General features: G+C 48.7%; 1 protein-coding gene across 2 annotated transcripts in view; it reads left to right on the forward strand.

Moving 5' to 3' along the window:
• The first annotated feature begins 10584 nt into the window (after positions 1-10584).
• The window catches only part of AJM1 (apical junction component 1 homolog), a 44152-nt gene continuing 37381 nt past the window's right edge, over positions 10585-17355 (forward strand). Inside the window, exon 1 of one of the 2 annotated variants that reach the window (XM_075324414.1) lies at positions 10585-10638. The gene's annotated coding sequence lies outside the window, so the exon portion shown is untranslated. The other variant, XM_075324413.1, reaches the window with a different exon arrangement.

A 17355-nucleotide genomic window follows, 5' to 3' on the forward strand; every position in this document is an offset into this window, starting at 1 on the left:
GCCAACTACAGAGGCATATGTGTCAGCAGTAACTTGGGAAAACTGTTCAACAGCATCCTAAACAAAAGGATCATCAGTTTCCTTACCGAGCACAATGTCCTGAGCAAAAGCCAAGCAGGGTTCGTGCCAAACCACCGCACCACGGATCACATCTACACCCTGCACAGTCTCATTCAGAGCCACATCCACAATACAAAGCATGGGAAGATATACGCCTGCTTTGTAGACTTTAAAAAGGCCTTCGACTCAGTGTGGCACCCGGGCTTGTTCTTAAAAATGCTGGAAAGCGGAATAGGAGGAAAGACCTACGATGTCATCAAAAGCTCCTACACCGAGAACCTCTGCAGTGTGAGTGTGAACGGCAGGAGAACGGCTTATTTCCAGCAAAGCCGAGGAGTCAGACAGGGCTGCAGCCTAAGTCCAACGCTCTTCAATATTTACATCAACGAGCTGGCTACTGCTCTGGAATCTTCACCTGCTCCAGGTCTCACACTCCATGATGCCCAGGTGAAATTCTTGCTCTATGCAGATGACCTACTGCTGGTGTCACCAACCGAGAAAGGTCTCCAAGACAACCTACAAATTTTGGAGAAATTCAGCTCCACATGGGCACTACCGATCAACCTAAAGAAAACCAACATCATGGTGTTCCAGAAGAGAAAAAGAAGATTTGACCAGCATCCTTCATTTGTAGTAAACGGCTGCACTCTAACAGGAACAGACAAATACACCTACTTGGGCCTGGAAATTCACCAGTCAGGGAGCTTCAAACAAGCCATAGAGACCCTGAAAAACAAGGCCTGCAAAACCTTTTATGCCATCCGAAGGAAATTGTATCATCTGAAGCCACCAGTGAGGGTCTGGCTAAAAATCTTCGATTCCATCATTGCCCCAATCCTCCTGTATGGCAGCGAAGTCTGGGGCCCTCACACTTACCCAGATTGGTCAAGGTGGGATTCCAGCCCAACAGAAATATTCCACCTGGAATTCTGTAAGCACCTTCTCCAGGTCCATCGAAGCACCTCCAACAGTGCCTGTCGAGCTGAGCTGGGCAGATTCCCTCTACACCTAGCAGCTCTGAAGAGGTCACCATCATTTCAGGCTCACCTACAGAGTAGCAATCCAAGCTCCCATCACCACAAAGCTCTGATATATATACGTGGGCCAGATGAACCAGGACCCCTGGCACAGCTCTCCCAAACCCAACTGGACAAAACAACCAATCACAGCAGCCTGACAAGAACCAGAATCAGGAAGATGGTAGACGAGGGCCAGGAGAGGTATGTCAATGACTGGAGGACCGACATCAACACCTCACAGAAACTGACCACTTACCAGAGACTACAGAGAGACTACAGGCTGGCCCCATATCTGGAAAAACTCCCGGATCCCAGAGATCGCAGGACCCTGAGCCGATATAGACTCAGTGCCCACAGTCTAGCCATCGAATCCGGTCGACACAAGCAGAGCTACAAGCCCAGGGAGGACAGACTGTGCCAACACTGTGACCTGGAGGCCCTGGAGGATGAAAACCCACTTCCTGCTACACTGCACCAAGTACTCAGCAGTGAGGGACACTCACTTCAGGAGACTCTCCCACCTCTTCCCGGATTTCAGCTCCATGAAGGAGGAAGAGAAAATATATATCCTGCTGGGGGAAGAAGAGAGCGCAGTGGAGATAGCAGCGCAGTATGTGAGCGAATGTCATAGACTTCGAGAAAGAGAACTATGATAAGTCATGGACTTCCATAGCCCTCCCATCCCAGATGTGGCCCCCCAATCCCCACCCTGGTTATGCCCCATCCACCGCTACCACAGTCTTCACCGTGGATATGCCCCATCATAAGCCATGGACTTCCATAACCCCCACCCTAGAAGTGCCCCCACAGTCCCCACCCTGGATGTGCCCCATCCATCCTTCCTACAGTCCCCACCCACCATCCCCACAGCCCCAGCCCCTAATGTACACTTGCTTTGGCAAAACTAATTGTATTTGGTCCTGCCAATAAAGCTTATTTGATTTGATTTGATTTGATTTGATTTGATATAGGGATAGATAGATAGATAGATAGATAGAGGGATAGATAGATAGAGGGATAGATAGATAGAGGGATAGATAGATAGATAGATAGATAGAGGGATAGATAGAAGGATAGATAGAGGGATAGATAGATAGATAGATAGATAGATAGAGGGATAGATAGAGGGATAGATAGATAGATAGAGGGATAGATAGATAGATAGATAGAGGGATAGATAGATAGATAGATAGATAGATAGAGGGATAGCTAGAGGGATAGATAGATAGATAGATAGATAGAGGGATAGATAGATAGAGGGATAGATAGATAGATAGATAGATAGATAGAGGGATAGATAGAGGGATAGATATATAGATAGAGGGATAGCTAGAGGGATAGATAGAGGGATAGATAGATGGATAGATAGATAGATAGAGGGATAGATAGATAGATAGATAGATAGAAGGATAGATAGATAGAGGGATAGATAGATAGATAGATAGAGGGATAGAGGGATAGCTAGAGGGATAGATAGAGGGATAGATAGATAGATAGATAGATAGATAGATAGATAGAGGGATAGATAGATAGAGGGATAGATAGATAGAGGGATAGATAGATAGAGGGATAGATAGATAGATAGATAGATAGAGGGATAGATAGAGGGATAGATAGATGGATAGATAGATAGATAGAGGGATAGATAGATGGATAGATAGAGGGATAGATAGAGGGATAGATAGATAGATAGATAGATAGATAGAAGGATAGATAGATAGAGGGATAGATAGAGGGATAGATAGATAGATAGATAGATAGATGGCCCCCCCAATCCCCACCCTGGATATGCCCCAACCACCGTTACTACAGTCCCCACCCTGGATATGCCCCATCATAAGCCATGGACGTCCATAGCCCCCATCCTAGAAGTGCCCCCACAGTCCCCACCCTGGATGTGCCCCATCCATCCTTCCTACAGTCCCCACCCACCATCCCCACAGCCCCAGTCCCTAATGTACACTTGCTTTGGCAAAACTAATTTGTATTTGGTCCTGCCAATAAAGCTTATTTGATTTGATTTGATTTGATAGAGGGATAGATAGATAGATAGATAGATAGATAGATAGAGGGATAGATAGAGGGATAGATAGATAGATAGAGGGATAGATAGATAGAGGGATAGATAGATAGATAGAGGGATAGATAGATAGAGGGATAGATAGATAGAGGGATAGATAGATAGATAGAGGGATAGATAGATAGATAGCGGGAGAGATAGAGGGCCAGGAGAGGTATGTCAGTGACTGGAGGACCGATATCAACACCTCACAGAAACTGACCACGTACCAGAGTCTACAGAGAGACTACAGACTGGCCCCATATCTGGAAAAACTCCCAGACCCCAGAGACCGCAGGACCCTGAGCCGATATAGACTCAGTGCCCACAGTCTAGCCATCGAATCCGGCCGACACAAGCAGAGCTACAAGCCAAGGGAGGACAGACTGTGCCAACACTGTGACCTGGAGGCCCTGGAGGATGAAACCCACCTCCTGCTACACTGCACCAAGTACTCAGCAGTGAGGGACACTCACTTCAGGAGACTCTCCCATCTCTTCCCGGATTTCAGCTCCATGAAGGAGGAAGAGAAAATATATATCCTGCTGGGGGAAGAAGAGAGCGCAGTGGAGATAGCAGCGCAGTATGTGAGCGAATGTCATAGACTTCCAGAAAGAGAACTATGATAAGTCATGGACTTCCATAGCCCCCATCCCAGATGTGGCCCCCCAATCCCCACCCTGGATATGCCCCAACCACCGTTACTACAGTCCCCACCCTGGATATGCCCCATCATAAGCCATGGACTTCCATAGCCCCCACCCTAGAAGTGCCCCCACAGTCCCCACCTTGGATGTGCCCCATCCATCCTTCCTACAGTCCCCACCCACCATCCCCACAGCCCCAGTCCCTAATGTACACTTGCTTTGGCAAAACTAATTTGTATTTGGTCCTGCCAATAAAGCTTATTTGATTTGATTTGATTTGATAGATAGAAAGATAGATAGATAGATAGAGGGATAGATAGATAGACGGATAGATAGATATAGGGATAGATGGAGGGATAGATAGAGGGATAGATAGATAGATAGATAGATAGAGAGATAGATAGAGAGATAGATAGATAGAGGGATAGATAGATAGATAGATAGATAGATAGATAGATAGATAGATAGAGGGATAGATAGATAGAGGGATAGATAGATAGATAGATAGATAGATAGATAGAGGGATAGATAGAGGGATAGATAGAGGGATAGATAGAGGGATAGATAGATAGATAGATAGAGGGATAGATAGATAGAGGGATAGATAGATAGATCGATAGAGGGATAGATAGATAGATAGAGGGATAGATAGATAGAGAGATAGATAGAGGGATAGATAGAGGGATAGATAGAGGGATAGATAGATAGAGGGATAGATAGATAGATAGATAGATAGATAGATAGATAGATAGAGGGATAGATAGAAAGATAGATAGATAGAGAGATAGATAGATAGATAGATAGAGGGATAGATAGAAAGATAGATAGATAGAGAGATAGATAGATAGATAGAGGGATAGATAGAGGGATAGATAGATAGAGGGATAGATATAGGGATAGATAGATAGATAGATAGAGGGATAGATAGATAGATAGATAGATAGATAGAGGGATAGATAGATAGAGGGATAGATAGATAGATAGATAGATAGATAGATAGAGGGATAGATAGAAGGATAGATAGAGGGATAGATAGATAGATAGATAGAGGGATAGATAGATAGATAGAGGGATAGATAGATAGATAGATAGAGGGATAGATAGATAGATAGATAGATAGAGGGATAGATAGATAGAGGGATAGATAGATAGATAGATAGATAGAGGGATAGATAGAAGGATAGATAGAGGGATAGATAGATAGATAGATAGAGGGATAGATAGAGGGATAGATAGATAGATAGAGGGATAGATAGATAGATAGATAGATAGAGGGATAGATAGATAGATAGATAGATAGATAGATAGAGGGATAGCTAGAGGGATAGATAGATAGATAGAGGGATAGATAGATAGAGGGATAGATAGATAGATAGATAGATAGAGGGATAGATAGATAGATAGAGGGATAGATAGATAGATAGATAGATAGAGGGATAGCTAGAGGGATAGATAGAGGGATAGATAGATGGATAGATAGATAGATAGAGGGATAGATAGATAGATAGATAGAAGGATAGATAGATAGAGGGATAGATAGATAGATAGATAGATAGATAGAGGGATAGAGGGATAGCTAGAGGGATAGATAGATAGATAGATAGATAGATAGATAGAGGGATAGATAGATAGAGGGATAGATAGATAGAGGGATAGATAGATAGAGGGATAGATAGATAGATAGAGGGATAGATAGATAGATAGATAGATAGAGGGATAGATAGAGGGATAGATAGATGGATAGATAGATGGATAGATAGATGGATAGATAGATAGATAGAGGGATAGATAGATGGATAGATAGAGGGATAGATAGAGGGATAGATAGATAGATAGATAGATAGATAGAAGGATAGATAGATAGAGGGATAGATAGAGGGATAGATAGATAGATAGATAGATGGCCCCCCCAATCCCCACCCTGGATATGCCCCAACCACCGTTACTACAGTCCCCACCCTGGATATGCCCCATCATAAGCCATGGACGTCCATAGCCCCCATCCTAGAAGTGCCCCCACAGTCCCCACCCTGGATGTGCCCCATCCATCCTTCCTACAATCCCCACCCACCATCCCCACAGCCCCAGTCCCTAATGTACACTTGCTTTGGCAAAACTAATTTGTATTTGGTCCTGCCAATAAAGCTTATTTGATTTGATTTGATTTGATAGAGGGATAAATAGATAGATAGATAGATAGAGGGATAGATAGATAGAGGGATAGATAGATAGATAGAGGGATAGATAGATAGAGGGATAGATAGATAGAGGGATAGATAGATAGATAGAGGGATAGATAGATAGATAGCGGGAGAGATAGAGGGCCAGGAGAGGTATGTCAGTGACTGGAGGACCGATATCAACACCTCACAGAAACTGACCACGTACCAGAGTCTACAGAGAGACTACAGACTGGCCCCATATCTGGAAAAACTCCCAGACCCCAGAGACCGCAGGACCCTGAGCCGATATAGACTCAGTGCCCACAGTCTAGCCATCGAATCCGGCCGACACAAGCAGAGCTACAAGCCAAGGGAGGACAGACTGTGCCAACACTGTGACCTGGAGGCCCTGGAGGATGAAACCCACCTCCTGCTACACTGCACCAAGTACTCAGCAGTGAGGGACACTCACTTCTGGAGACTCTCCCATCTCTTCCCGGATTTCAGCTCCATGAAGGAGGAAGAGAAAATATATATCCTGCTGGGGGAAGAAGAGAGCGCAGTGGAGATAGCAGCGCAGTATGTGAGCGAATGTCATAGACTTCCAGAAAGAGAACTATGATAAGTCATGGACTTCCATAGCCCCCATCCCAGATGTGGCCCCCCAATCCCCACCCTGGATATGCCCCAACCACCGTTACTACAGTCCCCACCCTGGATATGCCCCATCATAAGCCATGGACTTCCATAGCCCCCACCCTAGAAGTGCCCCCACAGTCCCCACCTTGGATGTGCCCCATCCATCCTTCCTACAGTCCCCACCCACCATCCCCACAGCCCCAGTCCCTAATGTACACTTGCTTTGGCAAAACTAATTTGTATTTGGTCCTGCCAATAAAGCTTATTTGATTTGATTTGATTTGATAGATAGAAAGATAGATAGATAGATAGAGGGATAGATAGATAGACGGATAGATAGATATAGGGATAGATGGAGGGATAGATAGAGGGATAGATAGATAGATAGATAGATAGATAGATAGAGAGATAGATAGAGAGATAGATAGATAGAGGGATAGATAGAGGGATAGATAGATAGAGGGATAGATAGATAGAGGGATAGATAGATAGAGGGATAGATAGATAGATAGATAGATAGATAGAGGGATAGATAGATAGATAGAGGGATAGATAGATAGATAGATAGATAGATAGATAGATAGATAGATAGAGGGATAGATAGAGGGATAGATAGAGGGATAGATAGAGGGATAGATAGATAGATAGATAGATAGATAGATAGAGGGATAGATAGATAGAGGGATAGATAGATAGAGGGATAGATAGAGGGATAGATAGATAGATAGAGGGATAGATAGAGAGATAGATAGAGGGATAGATAGAGGGATAGATAGAGGGATAGATAGATAGATAGATAGATAGATAGATAGAGAGATAGATAGATAGATAGATAGATAGAGGGATAGATAGAAAGATAGATAGATAGAGAGATAGATAGATAGAGGGATAGATAGAGGGATAGATAGATAGAGGGATAGATATAGGGATAGATAGATAGATAGAGGGATAGATAGATAGATAGATAGAGGGATAGATAGATAGAGGGATAGATAGAGAGATAGATAGAGGGATAGATAGAAGGATAGATAGAGGGATAGATAGATAGATAGATAGATAGAGGGATAGATAGAGGGATAGATAGATAGATAGAGGGATAGATAGATAGATAGATAGATAGATAGATAGAGGGATAGATAGATAGATAGATAGATAGATAGAGGGATAGCTAGAGGGATAGATAGATAGATAGATAGATAGATAGAGGGATAGATAGATAGAGGGATAGATAGATAGATAGATAGATAGATAGAGGGATAGATAGATAGATAGATAGAGGGATAGCTAGAGGGATAGATAGAGGGATAGATAGATGGATAGATAGATAGAGGGATAGATAGATAGATAGATAGATAGATAGAAGGATAGATAGATAGAGGGATAGATAGATAGATAGATAGATAGATAGAGGGATAGATAGATAGATAGAGGGATAGCTAGAGGGATAGATAGATAGATAGATAGATAGAGGGATAGATAGATAGATAGAGGGATAGATAGATAGAGGGATAGATAGATAGATAGATAGAGGGATAGATGGATAGATAGATAGATAGAGGGATAGATAGATAGATAGATAGATAGATAGAGGGATAGCTAGAGGGATAGATAGAGGGATAGATAGATGGATAGATAGATAGATAGATAGATAGATAGATAGAGGGATAGATAGATGGATAGATAGAGGGATAGATAGAGGGATAGATAGATAGATAGATAGAAGGATAGATAGATAGAGGGATAGATAGATAGATAGAGGGATAGATAGATAGATAGATAGATAGAGGGATAGATAGATAGATAGATAGATGGCCCCCCCAATCCCCACCCTGGATATGCCCCAACCACCGTTACTACAGTCCCCACCCTGGATATGCCCCATCATAAGCCATGGACGTCCATAGCCCCCATCCTAGAAGTGCCCCCACAGTCCCCACCCTGGATGTGCCCCATCCATCCTTCCTACAGTCCCCACCCACCATCCCCACAGCCCCAGTCCCTAATGTACACTTGCTTTGGCAAAACTAATTTGTATTTGGTCCTGCCAATAAAGCTTATTTGATTTGATTTGATTTGATAGAGGGATAGATAGATAGATAGATAGATAGAGGGATAGATAGAGGGATAGATAGATAGATAGATAGAGGGATAGATAGATAGATAGAGGGATAGATAGATAGAGGGATAGATAGATAGATAGATAGATAGATAGATAGATAGATAGATAGATAGATAGATAGATATAGATAGAGGGATAGATAGATAGAGGGATAGATAGATAGATAGAGGGATAGATAGATAGATAGATAGAGGGATAGATAGATAGATAGATAGATAGATAGAGGGATAGATAGATAGAGGGATAGATAGATAGATAGATAGATATAGATAGAGGGATAGATAGATAGAGGGATAGATAGAGGGATAGATAGAGGGATAGATAGATAGAGGGATAGATAGATAGATAGAGGGAGGGATAGATAGATAGATAGATAGATAGAGGGATAGATAGAGGGATAGATAGATAGAGGGAGGGATAGATAGAGGGATAGATAGATAGAGGGATAGATAGAGGGAGGGATAGATAGAGGGAGGGATAGATAGAGGGAGGGATAGATAGAGGGAGGGATAGATAGAGGGATAGATAGATAGATAGAGGGATAGATAGATAGATAGATAGATAGAGGGATAGATAGAGGGATAGATAGATAATAGATAGATAGAGGGATAGATAGATAGAGGGATAGATAGATAGATAGATAGAGGGATAGAGGGATAGATAGATAGATAGATAGATAGAGGGATAGAGGGATAGATAGATAGATAGAGGGATAGATAGAGGGATAGAGGGATAGATAGATAGAGGGATAGATAGATAGATAGAGGGATAGATAGATAGATAGATAGAGGGATAGATAGAGGGATAGATAGATAGAGGGATAGAGGGATAGATAGATAGATAGATAGATAGAGGGATAGATAGAGGGATAGATAGAGGGATAGATAGAGGGATAGATAGAGGGATAGATAGATAGAGGGATAGATAGAGGGATAGATAGATAGATAGAGGGATAGATAGAGGGATAGATAGAGGGATAGATAGAGGGATAGATAGAGGGATAGATAGATAGATGGATAGATAGATAGATAGAGGGATAGATAGAGGGATAGATAGATAGATAGATAGAGGGATAGATAGATAGATAGATAGATAGAGGGATAGATAGAGGGATAGATAGATAGAGGGATAATGGACGGCTGTGATGTAGGTGACAGACATTAGGGAGTTGCCGGTTGAGCAGTTGTACTGTCGGGCTAGAGCTATAGAGCAATATGTGGGGCAGTGATGGGGGTGGGGGGCTGCAGCTTTAGAGCAGTATGTGGGGCAGTGATGGGGGTGGGGGGCTGCAGCTATAGAGCAGTATGTGGGGCAGTGATGGGGGTGGGGGGCTGCAGCTATAGAGCAGTATGTGGGGCAGTGATGGGGGTGGGGGGCTGCAGCTATAGAGCAGTATGTGGGGCAGTGATGGGGGTGGGGGGCTGCAGCTATAGAGCAGTATGTGGGGCAGTGATGGGGGTGGGGGGCTGCAGCTATAGAGCAGTATGTGGGGCAGTGATGGGGGTGGGGGGCTGCAGCTATAGGGCAGTATATGGGGCAGTGATGGGGGTGGGGGGCTGCAGCTATAGGGCAGTATATGGGGCAGTGATGGGGGTGGGGGGCTGCAGTGTGGCCCTCGCCTGCTCCTGGCCCCCGGGCGGTTTTCTCAAGCTCAGTCGCCCCCTCTCTTATTGCTCGGCTCCAGGTTAACCCCCTGTGGCTCGGGCCGTGCATCCTCCACACTGCAGCCTTTCCCCGTGGCCAGTAATTGCGGGTGGCTTGTGCTGGTCCTCCAGGATGAGCCGCCCCTGCCCCCACCCTCAGAAACCCCTTATTGCCGTCTCTGTGGCTGCGCACTGGCTCTTTAAGTGCACTGTGCAGAGCGGCCGGTAGAGGCGCTGCGGAGGCTGGAAGTGCAGCTGGAATCTTCTAAGGAGACAGCAGAGACTAACAGGTACCCGGGGGCTCCTGGAGCTCAGGGGGCAGCATGGGAGGCCGTGTGACCCGCAGTGCAAGCCTGGGCAGAGGGGGGCACTGGACAAATGGCCGAGCACAAGGAAGGGAAGGTAAGGAGAGGGGGGGCTCCCTGCCAGCATCATCCATCCTGCAGCAGGGATGCCAGGGCAATGTCACAGCCTGCATCCAGGCTGCAGAGTGATGGGGGCATCCTCCATGCAGCATCCTGCATCCTGCTGTATACTGGTACCCAGCACCGTGCCACATCCTGCATCCTGCTGTATACTGGTACCGAGCACCGTGCCACATCCTGCATCCTGCTGTATACTGGTACCCAGCACCATGCCACATCCTGCATCCTGCTGTATACTGGTACCCAGCACCGTGCCACATCCTGCATCCTGCTGTATACTGGTACCCAGCACCGTGCCACATCCTGCATCCTGCTGTATACTGGTACCCAGCACCGTGCCACATCCTGCATCCTGCTGTATACTGGTACCCAGCACCGTGCCACATCCTGCATCCTGCTGTATACTGGTACCCAGCACCATGCCACATCCTGCATCCTGCTGTATACTGGTACCCAGCACCGTGCCACATCCTGCATCCTGCTGTATACTGGTACCCAGCACCGTGCCACATCCTGCATCCTGCTGTATACTGGTACCCAGCACCGTGCCACATCCTGCATCCTGCTGTATACTGGTACCCAGCACCATGCCACATCCTGCATCCTGCTGTATACTGGTACCCAGCACCGTGCCACATCCTGCATCCTGCTGTATACTGGTACCCAGCACCGTGCCACATCCTGCATCCTGCTGTATACTGGTACCCAGCACCATGCCACATCCTGCATCCTGCTGTATACTGGTACCCAGCACCGTGCCACATCCTGCATCCTGCTGTATACTGGTACCCAGCACCGTGCCACATCCTGCATCCTGCTGTTTACTGGTACCCAGCACCGTGCCACATCCTGCATCCTGCTGTATACTGGTACCCAGCACCGTGCCACATCCTGCATCCTGCTGTATACTGGTACCCAGCACCGTGCCACATCCTGCATCCTGCTGTTTACTGGTACCCAGCACCGTGCCACATCCTGCATCCTGCTGTTTACTGGTACCCAGCACCGTGCCACATCCTGCATCCTGCTGTATACTGGTACCCAGCACCATGCCACATCCTGCATCCTGCTGTATACTGGTACCCAGCACCGTGCCACATCCTGCATCCTGCTGTATACTGGTACCCAGCACCGTGCCACATCCTGCATCCTGCTGTTTACTGGTACCCAGCACCGTGCCACATCCTGCATCCTGCTGTATACTGGTACCCAGCACCGTGCCACATTCTGCATCCTGCTGTATACTGGTACCCAGCACCATGCCACATCCTGCATCCTGCTGTATACTGGTACCCAGCACCGTGCCACATCCTGCATCCTGCTGTATACTGGTACCCAGCACCATGCCACATCCTGCATCCTGCTGTATACTGGTACCCAGCACCGTGCCACATCCTGCATCCTGCTGTATACTGGTACCCAGCACCATGCCACATCCTGCATCCTGCTGTATACTGGTACCCAGCACCATGCCACATCCTGCATCCTGCTGTATACTGGTACCCAGCACCATGCCACATCCTGCATCCTGCTGTATACTGGTACCCAGCACCATGCCACATCCTGCATCCTGCTGTATACTGGTACCCAGCACCGTGCCACATCCTGCATCCTGCTGTATACTGGTACCCAGCACCATGCCACATCCTGCATCCTGCTGTTTACTGGTACCCAGCACCGTGCCACATCCTGCATCCTGCTGTATACTGGTACCCAGCACCATGCCACATCCTGCATCCTGCTGTATACTGGTACCCAGCACCGTGCCACATCCTGCATCCTGCTGTATACTGGTACCCAGCACCGTGCCACATCCTGCATCCTGCTGTATACTGGTACCCAGCACCGTGCCACATCCTGCATCCTGCTGTATACTGGTACCCAGCACCGTGCCACATCCTGCATCCTGCTGTATACTGGTACCCAGCACCGTGCCACATCCTGCATCCTGCTGTATACTGGTACCCAGCACCGTGCCACATCCTGCATCCTGCTGTATACTGGTACCCAGCACCGTGCCACATCCTGCATCCTGCTGTATACTGGTACCCAGCACCGTGCCACATCCTGCATCCTGCTGTATACTGGTACCCAGCACCGATGCCACATCCTGCATCCTGCTGTATACTGGTACCCAGCACCGTGCCACATCCTGCATCCTGCTGTATACTGGTACCCAGCACCGTGCCACATCCTGCATCCTGCTGTATACTGGTACCCAGCACCGTGCCACATCCTGCATCCTGCTGTATACTGGTACCCAGCACCGTGCCACATCCTGCATCCTGCTGTATACTGGTACCCAGCACCATGCCACATCCTGCATCCTGCTGTATACTGGTACCCAGCACCGTGCCACATCCTGCATCCTGCTGTATACTGGTACCCAGCACCGTGCCACATCCTGCATCCTGCTGTATACTGGTACCCAGCACCGTGCCACATCCTACATCCTGCTGTATACTGGTACCCAGCACCGTGCCACATCCTGCTGTATACTGGTACCCAGCACCGTGCCACATCCTGCATCCTGCTGTATACTGGTACCCAGCACCGTGCCACATCCTGCATCCTGCTGTATACTGGTACCCAGCACCGTGCCACATCCTGCTGTATACTGGTACGCAGCACCGTGCCACATCCTGCATCCTGCTGTATACTGGTACCCAGCACCGTGCCACATCCTGCATCCTTCTGTATACTGGTACCCAGCACCGTGCCACATCCTGCATCCTGCTGTATACTGGTACCCAGCACCGTGCCACATCCTGCATCCTGCTGTATACTGGTACCCAGCACCGTGCCACATCCTGCATCCTGCTGTATACTGGTACCCAGCACCGTGCCACATCCTGCATCCTGCTGTATACTGGTACCCAGCACCATGCCACATCCTGCATCCTGCTGTATACTGGTACCCAGCACCATGCCACATCCTGCATCCTGCTGTATACTGGTACCGAGCACCATGCCACATCCTGCATCCTGCTGTATACTGGTACCCAGCACCGTGCCACATCCTGCATCCTGCTGTATACTGGTACCCAGCACCATGCCACATCCTGCATCCTGCTGTATACTGGTACCCAGCACCATGCCACATCCTGCATCCTGCTGTATACTGGTACCCAGCACCGTGCCACATCCTGCATCCTGCTGTATACTGGTACCCAGCACCGTGCCACATCCTGCATCCTGCTGTATACTGGTACCCAGCACCATGCCACATCCTGCATCCTGCTGTATACTGGTACCCAGCACCGTGCCACATCCTGCATCCTGCTGTATACTGGTACCCAGCACCGTGCCACATCCGGCATCCTGCTGTATACTGGTACCCAGCACCGTGCCACATCCTGCATCCTGCTGTATACTGGTACCCAGCACCATGCCACATCCTGCATCCTGCTGTATACTGGTACCCAGCACCGTGCCACATCCTGCATCCTGCTGTATACTGGTACCCAGCACCGTGCCACATCCTGCATCCTGCTGTATACTGGTACCCAGCACCGTGCCACATCCTGCATCCTGCTGTATACTGGTACCCAGCACCGTGCCACATCCTGCATCCTGCTGTATACTGGTACCCAGCACCGTGCCACATCCTGCATCCTGCTGTATACTGGTACCCAGCACCGTGCCACATCCTGCATCCTGCTGTATACTGGTACCCAGCACCGTGCCACATCCTGCATCCTGCTGTATACTGGTACCCAGCACCGTGCCACATCCTGCATCCTGCTGTATACTGGTACCCAGCACCGTGCCACATCCTGCATCCTGCTGTATACTGGTACCCAGCACCGTGCCACATCCTGCATCCTGCTGTATACTGGTACCCAACACCATGCCACATCCTGCATCCTGCTGTATACTGGTACCCAGCACCATGCCACATCCTGCATCCTTCTGTATACTGGTACCCAGCACCGTGCCACATCCTGCATCCTGCTGTATACTGGTACCCAGCACCGTGCCACATCCTGCATCCTGCTGTATACTGGTACCCAGCACCGTGCCACATCCTGCATCCTGCTGTATACTGGTACCCAGCACCGTGCCACATCCTGCATCCTGCTGTATACTGGTACCCAGCACCATGCCACATCCTGCATCCTGCTGTATACTGGTACCCAGCACCATGCCACATCCTGCATCCTGCTGTATACTGGTGCCCAGCACCGTGCCACATCCTGCATCCTGCTGTATACTGGTACCCAGCACCATGCCACATCCTGCATCCTGCTGTATACTGGTACCCAGCACCGTGCCACATCCTGCATCCTGCTGTATACTGGTACCCAGCACCGTGCTACATCCTGCATCCTGCTGTATACTGGTACCCAGCACCGTGCCACATCCTGCATCCTGCTGTATACTGGTACCCAGCACCGTGCCACATCCTGCATCCTGCTGTATACTGGTACCCAGCACCGTGCCACATCCTGCATCCTGCTGTATACTGGTACCCAGCACCGTGCCACATCCTGCATCCTGCTGTATACTGGTACCCAGCACCGTGCCACATCCTGCATCCTGCTGTATACTGGTACCCAGCACCATGCCACATCCTGCATCCTGCTGTATACTGGTACCCAGCACCGTGCCACATCCTGCATCCTGCTGTATACTGGTACCCAGCACCATGCCACATCCTGCATCCTGCTGTATACTGGTACCCAGCACCGTGCCACATCCTGCATCCTGCTGTATACTGGTACCCAGCACCGTGCCACATCCTGCATCCTGCTGTATACTGGTACCCAGCACCATGCCACATCCTGCATCCTGCTGTATACTGGTACCCAGCACCGTGCCACATCTTGTATCCTGCTGTATACTGGTACCCAGCACCATGCCACATCCTGCATCCTGCTGTATACTGGTACCCAGCACCATGCCACATCCTGCATCCTGCTGTATACTGGTACCCAGCACCGTGCCACATCCTGCATCCTGCTGTATACTGGTACCCAGCACCGTGCCACATCCTGCATCCTGCTGTATACTGGTACCCAGCACCGTGCCACATCCTGCATCCTGCTGTATACTGGTACCCAGCACCATGCCACATCCTGCATCCTGCTGTATACTGGTACCCAGCACCGTGCCACATCCTGCATCCTGCTGTATACTGGTAGACAGCACCGTGCCACAGCCTGCATCCTGCTGTATACTGGTACCCAGCACCGTGCCACATCCTGCATCCTGCTGTATACTGGTACCCAGCACCATGCCACATCCTGCATCCTGCTGTATACTGGTACCCAGCACCGTGCCACATCCTGCATCCTGCTGTATACTGGTACCCAGCACCGTGCCACATCCTGCATCCTGCTGTATACTGGTACCCAGCACCGTGCCACATCCTGCATCCTGCTGTATACTGGTACCCAGCACCGTGCCACATCCTGCATCCTGCTGTATACTGGTACCCAGCACCGTGCCACATCCTGCATCCTGCTGTATACTGGTACCCAGCACCGTGCCACATCCTGCATCCTGCTGTATACTGGTACCCAGCACCGTGCCACATCCTGCATCCTGCTGTATACTGGTACCCAGCACCATGCCACATCCTGCATCCTGCTGTATACTGGTACCCAGCACCGTGCCACATCCTGCTGTATACTGGTACCCAGCACCGTGCCACATCCTGCATCCTGCTGTATACTGGTACCCAGCACCGTGCCACATCCTGCATCCTGCTGTATACTGGTACCCAGCACCATGCCACATCCTGCATCCTGCTGTATACTGGTACCCAGCACCGTGCCACATTCTGCATCCTGCTGTATACTGGTACCCAGCACCATGTCACATCCTGCATCCCGCTGTATACTGGCACCCAGCACCATGCCACATCCTGCATCCTGCTGTATACTGGTACCCAGCACCGTGCCACATCCTGCATCCTGCTGTATACTGGTACCCAGCACCATGCCACATCCTGCATCCTGCTGTATACTGGTACCCAGCACCGTGCCACATCCTGCATCCTGCTGTATACTGGTACCCAGCACCGTGCCACATCCTGCATCCTGCTGTATACTGGTACCCAGCACCGTGCCACATCCTGCATCCTGCTGTATACTGGTACCCAGCACCGTGCCACATCTTGCATCCTGCTGTATACTGGTACCCAGCACCATGCCACATCCTGCATCCTGCTGTATACTGGTAGCCAGCACCATGCCACATCCTGCATCCAGGCTGCACGGGGATAGTGGGGCATCCTCCATGCAGCATCATATAGACAGGCAGTGTAGTATCCTGCACGCAACATTACACCAGGGTTATGGGGCAATGTTACAACCTTCATATAGGGTTGCCAGCATAATGCCAGGGTATGGGGCAATGTCACATTCTACTTATAGGAGTGCCAGTATGATGCCAGGGTATTGGGTAATGTCACATTCTGCATATAGGGGTGCCAGCATGATGCCAGGGAATGGGGCAATGTCACATAGGGGTGCCAGCATGATGCCAGGGTATTGGGCAATATCACATCCTTCATATAGCAGTGCCAACATGATGCCAGGGTATGGGGCAATGTCACATAGGGGTGCCAGCATGATG

This window comes from Anomaloglossus baeobatrachus, chromosome 9 (genome assembly GCF_048569485.1).
Source record: "Anomaloglossus baeobatrachus isolate aAnoBae1 chromosome 9, aAnoBae1.hap1, whole genome shotgun sequence".
Lineage (NCBI taxonomy): Eukaryota > Metazoa > Chordata > Amphibia > Anura > Aromobatidae > Anomaloglossus > Anomaloglossus baeobatrachus.